Source organism: Dermochelys coriacea, chromosome 2 (assembly GCF_009764565.3).
Source record: "Dermochelys coriacea isolate rDerCor1 chromosome 2, rDerCor1.pri.v4, whole genome shotgun sequence".
NCBI lineage: Eukaryota > Metazoa > Chordata > Testudines > Dermochelyidae > Dermochelys > Dermochelys coriacea.
In genome coordinates, this window is record NC_050069.1 from 10,560,679 (window position 1) to 10,576,166 (window position 15,488).

Consider the following 15,488-nt stretch of genomic DNA (forward strand, 5'->3'; position numbering starts at 1 on the left):
TAGTAGGGGCCACTAACTGGTGCTTCAAAGGAAGATGTAAATTTTCCATAAGTTTCTCTAACCAGGGACATGTAATGGTTGGCTTATATCCTGAAGCAAGAGGGATAATACTGCCTGTGGTTTTAATCTACCTAGTGTAATTTTGAATGTTCATATAAATGGCTGTTATTTTAAACCCAGTAGTCTGCTTCTCTCATCATCTTTGTTAGTGAGCATCACAGGTTGTTCTTTGTATAAAACACACTTTTCATTTGAATTGAACTGTTGTATTTTTCCTCTTTGATAGTTGTGCAATCACTAAAATTATCAGACTGAGCTTCTCTATAGCATTCGTTATTTTATATACCTCTATCTTGTCTTTTAGTTGTCATCTCTCAATATTTCTAATAGTTATCTAGGAACTAGTCATCTTGGACATAACTGAAATACTAGACATTCGTATTAAACCTATCCAGTTACCTTTCTTCACCATAGCCCAAAGAGAATAATCGGAACATAAACAAAACAAAAAATACTATCAGCCCCAGGTACCAGCCCTCTCCCTTCTCCCCGTATACTTGGCAGTGAGAAAAACACATGCTTTCTAACGGGCAGTCTTTCTAGTGTTTCCTCAGAGGGAAGTAGTTTCATGCTTCTAATTTTTCTTTTCTTTTTTTGCTGTATCCCTTTTGAAATGAAGTGATCAAATCTGAGCACAGTAATCAACGTGAAAGTAAACAATTGATTTAGACAGTATCAGTATAACATCAGCAGTGCTGTCCTCCTAATACAGTGCAACATCTTTGCTTTTTTCACTGCTGCTACATTGAGCTGTCCACAGTGCTGCCTAGGTCTCTTTCCTGAGTCAGTATAATTAGTTTAGAAAAAATAACCTGAAGTATGCAAAAAAGAAAAGGAGTACATGTGGCACCTTAGAGACTAACAAATTTATTTGAGCATAAGCTTTTGTGAGCTACAGCTCTGCTGATGTTATACTGATACTGTCTAAATCAATTGTTCACTTCAAGTGAGCTGTAGCTCACGAAAGCTTATGCTCAAATAAATTTGTTAGTCTCTAAGGTGCCACAAGTACTCCTTTTCTTTTTCTGAAGTATGCAAATAATGATGAATTCTAATGTGCATTCGCTTGCACTTGGGTACATCACATTTAATCTGTCATAGCACTGCTCAGTTATATTTGAAGTTCCTTACAGTCTTTTGTAGACTTGACTAAACTAGGGCTTGAAATACTTAAAATGACTCATCCTAGCTAGAGGCAGATATGAAAAATGGATGGGACTTCTACTAGTGAAGTCTATGGTTAGCAGCTTCCAGGGGAAGAGCCCAACAGCCCCCATCCCTAGATGATGGGAATGAGAAAGATGGTAGAGTACTTCACTTCTCACAGGTGAAATGAGTATACAAAATGCAGAATAGTACATAATTAGGTCTCGGGTGTTTCATTTTCTTGACAAAAAGAAAAGGAGTACGTGTGGCACCTTAGAGACTAACAAATTTATTAGAGCATAAGCTTTCGTGAGCTACAGCTCACTTCATCGGATGCATTTTGCTGTAGCTCACGAAAGCTTATGCTCAAATAAATTTGTTAGTCTCTAAGGTGCCACAAGTACTCCTTTTCTTTTTGCGAATACAGACTAACACGGCTGCTACTCTGAAAACTTTCTTGACAGTAATACTGGTAACAACTTGGTTGCCCTTAGTTAAACTTTCCCTCTTATCTTTTGTGGGTAAGTTTAATACATTAGCTTTTCACCTGTGTAGCCTAGTTCAGACCCTCATTATTAAATAGCCTACAAATTCTGTACAGCGGTTAAGCATATGCTCCTCAGGTTCTTACACATGATGATTTATGTACTTCTCATAAGTACATAAGTTTTTCGTTGTTATTTTTATCCTCTAACTTTGACCGTTGTGAAGGCCCTGTGATTTTTTTTTTTTTTTTTTAAGGTACATAATTTGCCATAGAATCCACCCCTTGCTCCAGAGTCTAAGCTTTGATTTAAAACAAAACATAGGCTGGTCTGCACTGAAAAGTTACATCTGCATAGCTGTCTCTCTTAGGAGTGTGAAAAATCCACACTCTGAGCAAAGGTAATACGGAGTCACGTGCCCCTATCCTCCAGGTTTCTGCGAGCACCGAGCTGCCCTTGCAGGGCTCAGAGTGAATGGACCCTGTAGCCCATGGCTGCAATGGCTGGGTGCTGCATGAAACGCTATGGGGGCCAGATGTTGACCAATACTTATTACTTTTGATTGAGCTTTGATTTAGTAATTAACTAAGGGCATTTTTGTGCTAGAAGTACAGTATTATAAATAGAAACTTGATTGGTCTCTGGCTTCAATAACTTTTATCTGCTTTGTACAGCAGGAAGTTCTTTGACTAAATTTATGTCAGACATGTAATCTCTGCAAACATAGTGGTGAAATAATTAACAGGAGCCTTTTCAGTATGCATCTAAAACAAATACAAGGACATATGCTATAAAAGGAATAAAACAACGTTTTAGTTTGTAGATAATTTGTCCTGTCCTCCAAATTGTGATAGGTGGGATGGGTTTGGAAGGAAGAATGAAAGTAAAATTATTCCAAAGGTACATCCATGCAGTGGGGGTGGATTAGTACAAGTACCTGTCTTCTATATTTACAAATTTCAGTGTCACGTAGCTGAAACTACACATGCGTGGTATCTACCAATATTGTTTTTAACAGAAATAGGTAGTAGTTCCTGCTGTTGCCAGGTAAAGCCATTTTTAAAAGTGATATACTTGAGAAGATGGCTATGAGACCAGTGTAAACACCTAGAGTTTTATATTGGTGTAGAACACTGTTTTGGCTGCCTGATGTGGACAGGGCCAGAATGTTAAATTTGTCTCTGAGGACTTGTCTAAATTACCTGCTGGCTCGATGGGCAGCGATCGATTCAGCAGGAGTCTATTTATCACGTCTAGTCTAGACGCGACAAATCAACCGCTGAGTGCTCTCCTGTCGACTCCGGTACTCCACCAGGGTGAGAGGCGCAGGCGGAGTCAACGGGAGAGTGTCAGCCATCGACTTACTGCGGTTATTCATGTAGCTGAAGTTGCGTAACTTAGATCTTGTCCCCCCAGTGTAGACCAGGCCTAAGCCATGTACTTAGACTAAAGCAAGAGTTACAAACTAGAATGCCACATGTGTTATAAACTGGCTTATAAGGATGCAGAGCTTAGTGTTGTGAGGTGAGAGCAAGAAGTGCCATTATAGCTGGTAATGTCACAGATAGGATAGTAAGGGTATGTCTACGCTTAACCTGGGTGATTTAAGACCTAGGTCTGAGCACTTGGGTTCGTCCAGCCTGAGTACGAGTCTTCCCGCAGCAAAGCCCTTCCCCATTTATTTGCCTTCAGTGTGTCTACCCTCATCAGTGTGTGCCTGTGTGTGTGGTTCTTTGTGTTGAGATGCTCTGGGATTTTTTCCCCAGTCAGTTATGTCAATTTCTGGAGAGCTCGTCTGCCCCTTGTGGGAGGTGGTGGAGGAGGAAGAGGGAATTGTGGAAAGGACATTAGAATACTATGAGCACTTGAGTGATCTTGCCTGCATCCTCACCGCAATGGGTTGCAGCCTGAGCTAAGGCACAGCTTCAGCTTTAACCCGTGCCTCTAGCCATGCAATCAAGCATGGGTTCAAATAGAAAACAAACAAACTTGAAGGAATCTGATTAAGCTAAACTGAAATAAGAGGTTACGTAGGGTTCCATGGTTTAACTAAATCAGTTTAAAAAAAAACAACTTAAATTAAACTGATGCAATTTTATCATGTAGATAAAGAGGCCTTAAGAATGTAGGAATTGCCATACTGGATCAATACTCTCTCTCAAACAATGACCAGCTCCAGAAGACTCAGGGGAAGGTGCAAGAAACTGCGCTGTAGGTGCATGTGGGATAACTTGTCCTTGTATCCCTTCAAAAACTTGTTTTGGTGTTAGCAGTTACTATTATAACACAAAGTATTATTATTACACAAAGTAAAACTATTTCCCCATGGTATTTCTCCCTCCCACCCCACCCCCCACTGTTCCTCTGATATTCTTGTTAACTGCTGGAATTAGCCTACCTGCTTGTCACCATGAAAGGTTTTCCCCCCCCTGCTGTTGGTGATGGCTTATCTTAAGTGATCCCTCTCCTTACAGTTTTCAGAGTAGCAGCCGTGTTAGTCTGTATTCGCAAAAAGAAAAGGAGCACTTGTGGCACCTTAGAGACTAACAAATTTATTAGAGCATAAGCTTTCGTGAGCTACAGCTCACTTCATCGGATGCATCCGATGAATTGAGCTGTAGCTCACGAAAGCTTATGCTCTAATAAATTTGTTAGTCTCTAAGGTGCCACAAGTGCTCCTTTTCTTTCTCCTTACAGTGTGTATGATAAACCCATTGTTTCATGTTCTCTGTGTGTGTGTATATAAATCTCTCCTCTGTTTTTTCCACCAAATGCATCCGATGAAGTGAGCTGTAGCTCACGAAAGCTTATGCTCTAATAAATTTGTTAGTCTCTAAGGTGCCACAAGTACTCCTTTTCTTTTTGCGAATACAGACTAACACTGCTGCCACTCTGAAACCTTTTATAACTCTGGGTATTTTTGTTACCTGTATAAATGCTCAGTCTCTGTATGAATCTTGCTAAATTTTTGGCCTCACTGATATCCTTTGGTATTGAATTCCACAGTCTCATTATGTGTTGTGTGAAAATAAATTTTCATTTCTCAATTCTGAATTTGCTGCTTTTCAGTTCCGTTGAATGATCCCTTGTTCTTCTATCATGACACAGGATATAGAAGCTAATGTTTACCACTTATTGTTATGTATACGTTTAAACTCTTGGAGGTTGATGAAACATGAGATTCCAGACAACTCGGAGGAAGACAGTTGAGCTGTTGGAACAGTCCATTAGTGATTTGGGAGGATTGTGTAACATTATTTTGATCTCCTCTGATTATAGTGGCTTCAAAGCAGCCTCTCTGCTGGCTTTGTTCTCATAGTTTACCATGGTTTACAGGTGGGTGGTGACTGAGTGAGAGGCAGAATGGCTAAAATGGTTTGCATTCAACTTAACATGGTCAAAACTGGGCTCTTCTTTTTCCTTCACAAGCTTCTCCCTCACCATTGATGGCACCCCATCTTCTAAAGTGTTAATATGCACAACCTCGGTGTCCTGTTTGATTCTGCCCTCTTTCTAGGCGCCCACATCTAGGCTATATTCAAGTCTTGCCACTTCCTCTGGCATAACACTTCTAAGATCATACCTTTTTATCTTGGACAACAAATTAAAAGGTAATCCAGACCCTGATCTCCCATTTTTGATTACTGCAACTTCTTCTCTAGCAGTGTAAACAACCACTTAGCTTCCCTAGTTTCCATTCAGAATGCTGCAGCAATCATCTTGTAGGCTGTTGCTCTGACCTCTTCACCCTCCTGGAAATCCCTCCACTGACTACATTGAATACAACTCCTTGTCCAGTGTTTTTTGTTGTTTGTTTTTTTTTTGTTTGTTTGTTTTGGTAAGGGAATTCATAACCTCTCCACCCTATCCCCAGCCCATCTATTCTCTTAACTTATTGCATCAGCTGCCCCTCTCGTTCTGCTGACGGTGCCAGGACTTGTCTCTTGTTTGTTTGCTTCTCCTGCAAGCAATTTATGGTTTATCCATGCTGCTACTCACATGTGGGTTGCCTTCCCCATACTAGTCCCCAAAGCTACTACCCTGTCCTTCCCTTTTCCCTATTATTTCTTCTAGCCATCATTGTTTCCTGTTGTAAATTAAATTGCAGAAAATACTGTCCTATTAAGTCTGTGCATTGTCTAGTATAAAGGGGACCAGTCCTGATTGGGGCCTTCAATTGCTACTTTTTTTTTTTCTTTTTAATATCAATGTAATAGTAAAACTGGTGATGGAATCTTGAGCGGAATCTCATCAATGTCTGCATACTGAAGTTTTCAAGTGCTGTATCCTGGGGCTATACAAGAAGTGACTTGCACGCCCAGGCTGCAGTGTATTCAATATGTTGATGAAACCCAGCTCCACACTTGGGTTACAACAGACCTGGATGGTAAAGAGGAACAAGTATTCCAGTGTTTTATGAAATTGGAGTGTGGATGATGGTGAGCTGTCTGAGGCTAAATCCAGATAAGACTGAAGTGATGTCGGGGGCACCAACTGCAGGAGCTTGAAAGTGTACCAAATGGACAACCAACCTAATTGTTCCTCAGTAACTGAGAATCTCCACTCATTGATGTACTTTGCTGTCCACAACCAAATCATTGTACAACTTTTCATAAGTGATGTATTGGGATTCTAATATCCAAACTCTTGTTAAATCTATTCACCTTAATTTGGGTTATTGTTGATTATGTACTCTGTGTATCATGACTTTTAAAAACAAACTTTATATTTGTGGATAATTTAAGCACTATACTCAGATGTACAGACCTCTTTTCTCAACCTATGTATTATATAATTTTTTTTACATTAGCTTTAATTTTTTAAATCTGTAGCTGAGCAAGCACATCCACCATTTCTGACTGAGTTACAACCTTGGAGTTTTACTCGACTCGTGGCTACTTTTTAGGAGATCAGATAGCAGCTGTGATCATATCTGGACATGTTCTCCTATGTCTGGCTCGATGAGTGGCCAATTTAAATCTTTCATGTGTTCATCTCGAGATTAGTTTTCTGTAATATGTTGTATGAGGGGGCTATATACTGGGACAAGTCAGAAGATCAGACTAATGCAGCTGCTTGCTTGCTGAGTAGTATGTCCTGTAAGGAATTCACACTACCAGTACTCAGAGTTGCGCTGACTTCTATTAAGTTTAAGGGTGGACTTCAAGGGGGTAGCCCATAAAGCCGTAAATGATTTGGCCACTTGAGTCCTCCTTGCTATATTGTCACAATTGAGATCCGTGGAGATACATGAACTGGAGCTGACTTGATACCAAATAGTATTATTGTAGTGCCTAGAACTCTGACTAGGTCCCAGAGAAATTCAGGAGGTAGAGAACAAGAAAATAAATCGTAGTGAAAAAAGGGGGAAATTTATTATAGAATTAGTATCACAATAAAGAATACAGTTTTATCCTGTATTGAAAATATTCTATTATAGAAGGTTTTTTTACTGCCTCTGTACAGTGATGTAGAAAACCACAACATTATCTCTTGAAAACAGGGTTACACATGAGTGGGTTTCCTGTAAACTAAAGACATGCTCACAACTGCTTTCACTATCTAAATAGATCAAATACAACATTAAAATTAGGAAATTCAGAGTTAAAAACTGAGTATATTTTAGCTATAAATCACCTTGCCCTTGCACAAGGCTTTTTCTATTAGGAAGGCAGGTATTACTTTTGATGCATCTCTTATAAAGGGATCTTTTTGTGGATTTAATCAACACCTAAAGTAATTTTAAGTGTTTGACATTATGTGAGCTGGGAAGACCTAGAAACTCAGCATTCTTTTGGACCCTATTCTTCTATAATGTAGAAAAGGCAATTACAGAGAGAGTGGAAACTAAGCTTAAAAACTCTGAAAAGCCTGCTCTCCTGGTCTTATTCCACAGGAAGGTGCAATAACTTTTTGTTTGGGGCAGGGGCCTTATCATTGTGTTTGTACAGTGCTTAGCACAATAGGGTTCTGATCTTTGTTGGCGTTTATAGGTTAGGAAAGATGCCCTAGTGGACAGGGCACTATACAGGGACTCTCCTGTGGAACTTTGATCAAGTCACTTACTCTATCCCAGAGGTTCTCAACCTTTCCAGACAACTGTACCCCTTTCAGGAGTCTGATTTGTCTTGCGTACCCCTATGTTACACCTCACTTTAAAAACTACTTGCTTATAAAATCAGACATAAAAATACAAGTGTCACAGCATGCTATTACTGAAAAATTGTTTACTTTCTCATTTTGCCATATTACAAAATAAATCAATTGGAATATAAATATTGTACTTACATTTCAGTGTATGGTATATAGACAAGTATAAACAAATCTGTATGAAATTTAGTTTGTACTGACTTTTTATGTTGCCTGTTGTAAAAATAGGCAAATGTCTAGATGAGTTGATGTTCCCCTGGAAGGCCTCTGTGTTCCCCTGGTTGGGAACTACTGCTTTATCCTGTCTCGGTTCATAACCTGTAAAATGAGGATAGACTTTTACCTCAGAGGAGTGTTGAGGGTAAAATCTCTTAATGACTGTAAGGGCTCAGATACTTTAGTGACAAGGGCCATATAAGTACTAACCAATGATAAACTCAGAATAGAAATTCATTGTTGTCAGTGGCCCTTTTCACATAGGGCATAGGAAAAACAGAGCTCAACTTCAGGAGTCTTAGGGCTTGGCTACACTTATATTTTATAGCGCTCTAACTTGCTGGCTCGGGGGCTGAAAAATCACCCCCCTGAGCGCAGCAAGTCAGAGCACTTTAAAGCACTAGTGTAAACGGGTTCCGAGCACTGGGAGCTAATCCCGTCGTGGAGGTGGATTACTAGGAGTGCTGGGAGAGCTCTCTCCTAGCGCGCTCATTCGACCACACTTGCACTTCAAAGTGCTGCCATGGGAGTGCTCCCACGACAGCGCGTTTGAAGTTTCCAGTGTAGCCATGCCCTTAGATCATTGCCAGGAATGGCTTTCCCTTCTGTACTGAGCTCAAGATTGGGGGTGTCCTCCTCTTGCACAAGGCTTCCTTAGGAGCGATGATGACACAGACTATAGTTCTCCCCAGGACCCCTTGCTATTCATCATGTTCCTGAAGTGGAGCAAAAAGCCCTGAAGGGGAAGTTAACAATCCTGTAAACAGCCATGTGTGAATTTCTCAATAGTGATTCACAAGATTAAGAAAAGTTACACCTATGTAGTTAAACCTCTCTAGGTTTTCACATTGTGCTTATTGCCGTAGTTGTTGAGCATTTAATCCTCAGTGCCAAGAATAGAAGTTTTAAGAACTCAAATGTAGAGGTGAAGATTTTTTTTTGGTCGGAATATTTTTTCTCTTTTTCTCTCCATAATGCCAGCATTTCAGTAAACAAAACAAACCCATCAGAGACCCTGTCCCTCCCATTGATGGGGAAAAAGGTCTTGAGGCAGAAATTGGGATTTTATTCTAGAAAAACTAACATAATATACCTGATTCTTCCATTTTATAGAATGGTGGAGTAGCAGATTCTGAACAGAGAGGGAAACAGTTGGTCCTTATAGATATAGAAAATACAACTTTAATCTTGATTTTTTTTTTAAAAAAAAATTTATTGGTTCCCACAAAATCAAATCTGTCACGGGTGGCTAATTTGCTGCTTGTTTTAGGCCTAGTTTCAGGTGTTTGGGCACTCCTGCACTCAGCGTTGCAGTGCTTAAGTCTCATTTTCAGAAGTGACTTAGGCTCCAAAGTCAGCTAAGCATTGCTACATTGAGTGCAACAACACTTATACTTCAAAAAAACTGGGCCTTAACCCCCCAAAAAGGATTTTTTTTAAGATATAGAAAAAAGTATCATGGCCAGAGATGATAAACAGGCTAAAGAACATTTTCTTCCCTTTCTCAAACAAAGTAGCAGATGAATAAAAAGTGTATGGGGGATCTAATAAGCACCCACCCTCTTGTTTTGGTGACGTTTGGAACTTCGATCAGTGATTCAATTTAATCTAGCAATGTAGTAATTTCATAATTAAGGTGGCATTGAGAATTGCAGTTAAAACAAGATTAAAATTCCTTTTATTTCTCACTTCCATGATTTGAATTAATCTCTATATTTTAATACAATAACCCCTTCTTTAGCCAACTTTTGAAAGAAGGAAAATAAGTTCTTCCCCCTACCTCCTCTTCCTTTACTGCAGTGCCGTTCTTTAGCCAATCTACCCCACATCAGCAGCACTGGCAGGAAGGCAGGGAAATAAGCATGTAAATGACATGCCTACCCAGGGTGAATGGATCAGTGTGCTGGGAGTAGAGTGTTTATGTGGGGTGTTGAGGAAGAGATCAAACTTTCGGGAGGGAAGGGCATGGGGAAGCACTAGTATTTTGCTACTTTTCCCCTTGCCGTAGCTCTGAAGTCTGCTCTACACCTAAAACATAGGGCAATCTAGCTACAGGCTCGTGAAAATTTTCATGCTTTGTGCAATGTAGTTAAGTCAACCTAACCCCCATTGTATGTGCAGCTAGGCTGTCAGAATTCTTATTTTGACCTAGCTACTGCCTCTCAAAGGAGTTTATTTACAACAGCAATGGAAAAAACCCTTCTGTCACTGTAGAGAGTGTTTATGCCACAACGGCTTAGCTGCAATGCTGTAGCTGTTCCACTGTAGCCCTTGTAGTGTAGACGTACCTTCTAACAAGCCACAAAAGATTTGTAGGCTGGGAATGGCAAAGGTTTGCTAATTTGTTTTCTACTTTCTCCTGAAACACTGATCTCTGTTTCCTTGACTCTCTGCCTGGCCTCCTCTTCTCCTTACAGCCTATCATACTTCCTTGCTCCCTACTACGATCTTAGCCCAGTCCTCCTCATCAGTTCCCCGCTCTGGCCATCCTTATGTCCTCCGGCCACTGCTGCCTGGCCACAATCCATCATGATATCTATTGCCAATCAAATCCTGCTTTCCATTCCCTGCCTGCAAAGCTAATATTTAAAAAGGGCACGTAAATGACCTGGATAACTATAGGCTAGTCCACCTGCAGTCAATCTATCCTGAATAAAATAATGGAACTGCTGATACAGGACTTATTCAATAAAGAATTAAAGGACAGTAATTAATGCCAGTCAACATGGTTTTATGGAAAATAGCTTTTGTCTAATTTTGGTGAGACTACAACTTTGGTTGATAAAGGTAATAGTGTTGATTTTCTATATTTACAGCTCTGGAAGGCATTTGATTGAGTACTGCATGACACTTTGATTAAGAAACCAGAGTGATAGAAATGGTACATGTTACGTGGATTAAAAACTGACAGGTCTAAAATGTTATTGTAAATAGGGAACCATAGAAATGACACACATGATTTACCACTGTCATAGTTTGAAGACAACAGGTCACTAGTATGGCGCAATCTGGATCACTTGATAAGCTGAGCACAAGCAAACTGCATTTTCATACAGCTACATATAAATGAGTTCATCTAAGAATAAAGAGTGTAGGCTATACATACAAGATGGCAGACTCTCGATTCTGGTGTCAAGGCTGATTCCTCACTCTGGCAATTTGACTGCAGAAGGTTGGGGCCCACAAGGATTCTAAAAATTAATACTGGCCACTCCAGGCTGGTATTAAACTCCCAAGATTACAGCTTTTCTCTGACCTTGGATGGGTAGATGCTGCCACCACCCAAGTGCAAAAACCACTTTTGGAACCCAGGAAGGCACAGTTGGGAATTCCTTCCTGTAGGGTACCCTCAAGCCCTTTCACGTCCCCTTTGGGGAAGAGCTTAGAAAGAAAATGAAACCAGCTGTTGCCACCAGGTAATTAAACAACATGTGCACAAACCTTGTAGGGATGCACAAATCCAGTCCTGCTCTTAAAAAAAGGTAAGTTTGATTAAGAACAAAAAGAAAGAAAATACATCTGGAATTTAGGCTCTTTGCTAGGTTTTTAAAAAAACAATTACAAGGAATTAGCATCAAGATAGCTTCTTGAGGTCCAGGTTAAAGGTTATAAGCAAAACAGGAGCACCTGGGGTTAGCACAGAGGAGGGCATAAGCCATAAAGAAATGAGAGAAACCTAATCGCGTCTTCCTAGACATTTCCTGATGTACTTGCATATCTGGGGTTTCAAATGAGTAATTTCTAGGTATGATCTGATCATTTTCATACCTGGCCGAAGCATTTATAGCATAGTTCCAGCCCTGAGTCTTTGTGGTTGTTGTCCGGAGAGAGGGGACCCAGCAGACAGACAAAGGAAAAGTTTCCCCTCCCTTCCCCCGCCCTATTTTAAAAAGTTCTAGCCTTCCCATTGGCTCTTTTGGTCAGGTGCCGACTCCCTTCCTTTTACCTATGGACTTTTTAAACCCTTTACAAATAAAGCAAGTGGAGAACAGCTACTAAGAGGGCTTTTATAGCTAACTGGCTGGCTGGGTGTCCATAAAAGGGAGCCTCCCTCCCCCTTTCATTTCCAAATCTGCTTTCCAGATGTGAGAAGTCATGCTGGATAATCAGCTGAACATGAACTCCCAGTTTGATGCTGTAGCCAAAAGGGCTAATGCAGTATTGGGCTTTATAAACAGGGGAATCTCGAGTAGGAGTAGAGAAGTTATTTTACCTCTATATTTCATGCTGGCGTGACTGCTGCTGGAATACTGGGTCCAGTTCTGATGTCCACTATTCAAGAATGATGTTAATAAATTGGACATGGTTCAGAGAAAAGCCACAAGAATGATTAAAGGATAGAGAACCTGCCATATAGTATAGAATCAAGCCGTTCAATCTATTTAGCTTAACATAGAAAAGGTTAAGGAGTGACTTGATCTTAACTACATGGGGAGCAAATATTTGATAATTGGCTCTTAAGTCTAGCAGAGAAAGATATTAATGTGGTCGAATGGCTGGAAGTTGAAGATAGACAAATTCAAACAAAATGAGGCATTTTTTTTAATCATGCAAGTAATTAACCATTGGAACAATTTACCAGTGGATGGATTCTCCATCACTGGTGTGACAGGGTTGGGCCAGATGGCTACAGGAGAGTGATAGAAGGCAGATATATTAGCCCCAGGTTGAGCAGGTCCCCTTTCCCTGGGTAAGGCAACAGGGAAGGTTCCAGAACAATCAGGAACCTTCTGGAGACAATTAAGACAGGCTGATTAGAACACTTGCAGCCAATCAAGAAGCTGCTAGAAACAATTAAGGCAGGCTAATCAGGGCACCTGGGTTTTAAAAAGGAGCTCACTTCAGTTTGTGGTGTGCGTGTGAGGAGCTGGGAGCAAGAGGCACTAGGAGCTGAGAGTGAGAACGCGGACTGTTGGAGGACTGAGGTGTACAAGCATTATCAGACACCAGGAGGAAGGTCTTATGGTGAGGATAAAGAAGGTGTTGGGAGGAGGTCATGGGGAAGTAGCCCAGGGAGTTGTAGCTGTCGCACAGCTACCAGGAGGCACTCTAGACAGTTCCTGTTCCAGGAGGCACTCTAGACAGCTGCATTCCACAGGGCCCCGAGTAGAGGGCGGGCCTGGGTTCCCCCCCAAACCTCCCAACTCCTGGTCAGACACAGGAGGAGTTGACTTGGACTGTGGGTTCACGAAAACGGCCAAACTGAGGGCTGCTGTGAATCTCTGAGGCAAGCAAATCCACCAATAAGCGCAAGACTCACCAAGGTAGAAGAGGAACTTTGTCACACTGGCAATTTTTAGATCAAGATTGGAAATTATTTTAAGAGACCTGCTGTGATAATTTTTGGGGGGAAGGTCCATCTTGCCCAGTATCCTCTCTTCTGACAGTAGGCAATGCCAGATGCTTCAGTTGGAATGAAGAGAGGGTAGTGGGAAAGTAACTGAAATACCTTTCTCATGGATTGTATTTTCTGAATGGACAGTCTACTGAGGGACAATCTACACTCCTTCCTATATTTGCTTTCTACAACCCACTCTCTGAATAACTTTTCATGAGTGATGGACCCGAGTATTCGGATTCTAATATCTAAACTATATTGTTAAATTTATTCACCTGAATTTCGGTTATTGCTGATTATGCACTATATGTATCTTATGACTTTTTAAAACTTTGTATTGTGGATAATCTAAGCACTTCACCCAGATGTACAGACACTCTCTCTTTTCTTAACCTGTGTATTGTATACTTTTTAACATTAGCTTTAATAAAAATTTTAAATTGAGTGAGCCATCCTCTGTCGTCCAGTCCCAACATCTGGAAGTCAGAGGCTTAGGGACATCCAGAGCATGGGTTTACATCCCTGACTATTTTGGCTAATAGCCTATTTTGCATCCCTGACTATTTTGGCTAATAGACTATCCTTCATGAACTTATCTGATTCTTTTATGAAACAATTTATACTTTTGACCTTCACAGCAGCCCCTGGCAATAAGTTCCACAGGTTGATTGTATTGTGTGAAGAAGTACTTTGTTTGTTTTAAACCTGCTGCCTATTAATTTCATTGGGTGACCTCTGGTTCCTGTGTTATGTGAAGGGGTAAATATCACTTCCTTGTTAACTTTCTCCCCATATTTCATTATTTTATAGACCTCCTCTGTTGTATGTACTGGAACTACAGGAGGGAACAGTTTCCCAAATTAAAATAATCTAATCTATTGGTTAATAAAGCAACAATTTACAGTTTATTATATGAAAAACTTCTGAGAGGTCCAAAATGGCCAACTGATGCAAATTTAAAAAACAGCAGAATGTTCTTTACCTTGTGCAATGCATTCTGGACTCTAGAGGAAGACTGAAAATTACCCAGAATGTTCCGGGTGTCAGAACAACAGCTGCCTTCTCAACATTCCTCCAAACTTCATTTTGGTAGGAATGAGGATGTGTGCTAATGAAATGTTAGAGAAATTTTTACCAAGTGAGAGAAGAGAGCTTAGTTTATCTAACTTTAGTTTATAAAATTGGGTATATACTACCAAACAATGCCGTTGCAATGGGTGAAATACTGGAATCCTGCGAACTAATGAATTTATCATATGGAGATGGGAAAAATTAAGATACTTTTTATTTTCCTCTTTCAATTCTATCCCGCGGGTGGATGCAAGCATAGGTAGATTTGGAGAGTTGATTGATCTCTCTGGCACCATAAGGAGAAATTATAAGATTTAAAATGTAAAAGTTCACTTCAGAAAGAGAAATTCACACGAAAAACAGTGGAAAGCTCTCTCTTAACTACTTTGAAAACAGGAATATAATAAGTCTTCTTAGATAGTCAAATACTGCTTGTATAAAAAGTCAGTCAAATATTTTTCACAAGAAAATGGCATTTAACAAAACCCTTTTCTTTATTAGAAATAGTCTTCATGAGCCTGGGTATTTTAAAACTGTTCAGTAAGAAGTATAGTCTGGTGTTTTGTAGCATTGGACTTCTGTTAAGGACTGTTAGAGAAAGATAGGAAAAAAGACCTGCAACATTTTATTAAAGATAAGGAGAACTCTGCTAAGCAGCAGCTACTAAGACTCACAGTGTTTGTGTAAGACAGACATCAATTTGAACCTGTCTTAATGTATACATCTTTATCTTGTGTTCACTTATGCACGTTCTGTGGGATTGTGGAGTTACCCAGACTTGTTTGTATTGTATTTGTATTAGCATTCAAAGGTCCCAATCAAAATTGATGCTCCTTTAGGCTAGGCACTATACAAAGTAAGGGACACTCCCTTCGCAAAAGAGTTTACCATTGGGCTTGAAACAAGATTCAGCAAACAAACCAATAGGAGAGAAGTGCTGGATAAAAGGAAAAAAGACTACATTAAAAATAATTGTTTTACAAAGAATCACTATGTTCATAACTTGATGGTCTGAATCATTT

The 15,488-nt window shown here is 40.1% G+C and overlaps 1 protein-coding gene and 1 long non-coding RNA gene across 4 annotated transcripts in view; both read left to right on the plus strand.

The window, feature by feature from the left end:
- AGO2 (argonaute RISC catalytic component 2) overlaps positions 1 to 15,488 on the plus strand; it is a 108,876-nt gene that overhangs the window by 5,877 nt on the left and 87,511 nt on the right. The gene's annotated exons all lie outside the window — the stretch shown is intronic.
- Positions 1,588 to 6,508, plus strand: LOC122458584. Its single transcript, XR_006278637.1, has 2 exons — positions 1,588 to 3,902; positions 5,909 to 6,508. It is a non-coding gene; the product is annotated as an uncharacterized LOC122458584 (long non-coding RNA).